Source organism: Oryctolagus cuniculus, unplaced genomic scaffold (assembly GCF_964237555.1).
Source record: "Oryctolagus cuniculus unplaced genomic scaffold, mOryCun1.1 SCAFFOLD_202, whole genome shotgun sequence".
Lineage (NCBI taxonomy): Eukaryota > Metazoa > Chordata > Mammalia > Lagomorpha > Leporidae > Oryctolagus > Oryctolagus cuniculus.
Window position 1 is genome coordinate 48,527 of NW_027208371.1, and position 3,327 is coordinate 51,853.

A 3,327-nucleotide genomic window follows, 5' to 3' on the forward strand; every position below is an offset into this window, starting at 1 on the left:
CGGTGATTACAGACATTGTAAATAAGAGTGTCAGCTGTTAAATCAACAATGGGAGTCACTGTACATTTGGTCCCCATGTAGGATCTCTGTCCTTAATGTGTTGTACTAAACAAATTAATGGTAAAATTACTAGTCAAACAGTACTTTATACTTTGTGTATCTGTGTGGGTGCAAACTGTTGAAATGTTTACTTAGTATGTACCAAGTTGATCTTGATGAAGAATGGGGTGGGAGAGGGAGAGGGAGTGGGAGATAGGATGGTTGTGGGAGGGAGGGAGGTTATGGGGGGAAAAATTCAAAGGTTGTACTTTTGAAATTTATATTTATTAAATAAAAGTTTAAAAAAAGAATGTATACCTTATAAATGACAAGAAAGCATAGAAGTATAGAACTGGAAGGAGAAAACTTTGAAATCATCAAGAAAACCTTTGCATTCTGGATAAAGCACTAAAGAGGTAACAGAATTTGCCAAAGTCATTAAAAAAATTATTAGAGATAAGAAATGTCATCTGACTCCTGTTAATGGCTTTTCTTGTGCCTTTTCCCCCATTTACAAAAAGTAACCTAAAGATGTAAAGAAAGAAATCTTAAATAGAAGGGCAATTTTATTTTTGATCATGTGAAAATGCTATTACATTTCGGCCGACGCTGTGGCTCACTAGGCTAATCCTCCACCTTGCAGCGCCGGCACACCGGGTTCTAGTCCCAGTCGGGGCGCCGGATTCTGTCCCAGTTGCCCCTCTTCTATGCCAGCTCCCTGCTGTGGCCAGGGAGTGCAGTGGAGGATGGCCCAAGTGTTTGGGCCCTGCACCCCATGGGAGACCAGGATAAGTACCTGGCTCCTGCCATCAGATCAGCGCAGTGCACCGGCTGCAGTGCTGGCTGCGGCAGCCATTGGAGGGTGAACCAATGGCGAAGGTAGACCTTTCTCTCTGTCTCTCTGTCTCTCACTGTCCACTCTGCCTGTCAAAAAATAAAAAAAAAATGCTATTACAAATCTCTACTTTCAATGGTTTATAACTTTTAAATTCTTCTGATTTGAACAAGTGATTTTCTAGAGTTTCAGAGGTAAACATTATACCTTTATAATCTTCCTGAATGACTTCCAATGCCCTACTGCAAAAAGGACATGTTTCTCCTTCAAACTCATTTAATAAGATGTCTGCTTCAGCGCGTCACTGCTGTTAATGACTAGCAGTAAATCCTCTCCAGCCCTGTAAATCTATGGAGACAAACTGTACCAACATTAGTCTCTAGAATCAAGAACAGGAACTGCCAAGTTTCACAAAGTTTGCTGTGCATGTGAGGCCACAATTCCCCTTCAGTTTATTTAAATGAGCTCATTTTTCTGTTTTCTCTAATTTTTCATGTATCCTCCAAGACAGAGTCTTTCAACCTACTAGTAGTTACTCTAAAGCATGCCACAGGGTCCAGTGTTGTGGTGTAGGGGGTAAAGCTTCCGCCTGCAATGCTGGCATCCCATGTAGATACCAGTTCTTGTCCTGACTGCTCTACTTCCTATCCAGCTCCCTGGGATATGCCTGGGAATATGCCTGGAAAGATGGTCCAAGTGCTTGGGCCCATGCACCCACATGGGAGAACTAGATGAAGTTCCTGGCAACTGGCTTGGCTTCAGCATAGAGCAGCACTGGCTGTTGCAGCCATTTAGGGAGTGAATAAGTGGATGGAAGATTCTCTCTCTCTCTCTTTCTCTCTTTCCCTGCTCCCTTTTCTGTAACTCTGCCATTCAAATAAATTAATAAATCTTTAAAAGAAAAAACTATGTCACAAGGTTTATTACAATTAATCTAACTATAATTTTAAAAAGAATGTCTAAGGGTTCCTTTGTAGATGATAAAACATTCAATACTTCTGACTTCCTTCAGTTTACTCCTTTTCTGCTACCTTAAACTTTTACAATTTAGTCTAAATATATTCTCAAAAATAGCAACTCAAATTTTTTAAGTAAAAATTATTTTAATTTCAGAACTTAAAAGATTTCTAAATTCCAATATTCAAATGATATATAATTGCATCAGATAAAATAATGAGCAGTAAATTTTCTCCAATCAATGGTTCAGAGGTTTAGCCCACTTAGTTTCTCTAAAGATGATTTCATTACACCACTTATTCATTTAAATCTTTGCTACCTATTCTTGTGTTATTTTCCAATTTCTTTCTCAAGTATTTGCAATGCATTAAGTAATTTTTAGACAGATAACTATGTGGCATACTTTTTAAGATGTTAAAGGACTGAAAATGTACTTTTGTATATAGATAGAACTATCCGGAAATTAATTACGAGGATTATGACCTGTTTTTGAAGTGTACTAGACCTAACAATTTCTTGTGCTCTGTAATACATTTTTTGCAAAAGTTTGTGGGGAGCAACTCGGACTAGACTAAGTTACTGTAATTAAGACTTATTCTATGCATCTGCTCTCCCACAATATGGTGCTGGGAGAGGAGAAAACAGCTTCTACGCAGCTGCCTCTTGCCAACTTGAGTGATGACCTCCAGGAGCTGATCCTGCTCCTGATTGGAGGAGAGCAGCGTACTCAGCGTGTGGGCAGCCGACTTGGGATTGGCGGAAGAGGACTATAAAGGAGGAGAGAGACAACATGCACCAGGAACATCTAAGGGGAACACCTGTGCAGCCCCTGAGAGGGCCGGCCGGTGGTGTGCCGCTCCCCTGCGGAAGTGGGGAAAGTGGCTGGGGGAACCGCCCTTCCACGGAGGTGGAAGGGACGGCAGCCAACCCGGGAAGAACCAGCAGCAAACTCGGGGAGGGCCGAGCAGACAAAAGAACAACGCAGGGTCCTGTGTCATTCCTCCACGAAGAGGGGGAGCGACAAAGTTGAAGCTAACTTAATTTCCTAATTTACATATTTACTTTCTCCCTAAAAACTGGATTATTTCTTAGTTTATAGCTTTTTGTTTTGTTTTTGAGATGCAGAGAGACATAGAAAAATGGACACATAGAGGAAGCTTCCATCTACTGGTTCACTCCCCAAATGTGTGCAATGGCTGGGGATGGGCTGGACCCACATCCGGGAGCTGGGAACACAATGAGGGTCTTCCACACAGGAGGCAGGAACCTAACTGAGCCCATCTCTGCTGCCTCCCAGGGTAAATACCGACAGGAAACTAAGTCCAGAACTGAATCATGGTGTTCTAGTGTAAGATGCAGGAGTCTTAACTGCTAGGCTAAACACCTGCTCCCTTGTCTTTACCACTGAGACATAAACATTAGGTCTTATTATTCCCCTTTTTAATTCTGTATCAGTAGGACTTCAATCTGAAATATTAGATGTTCTTCACTTGGAC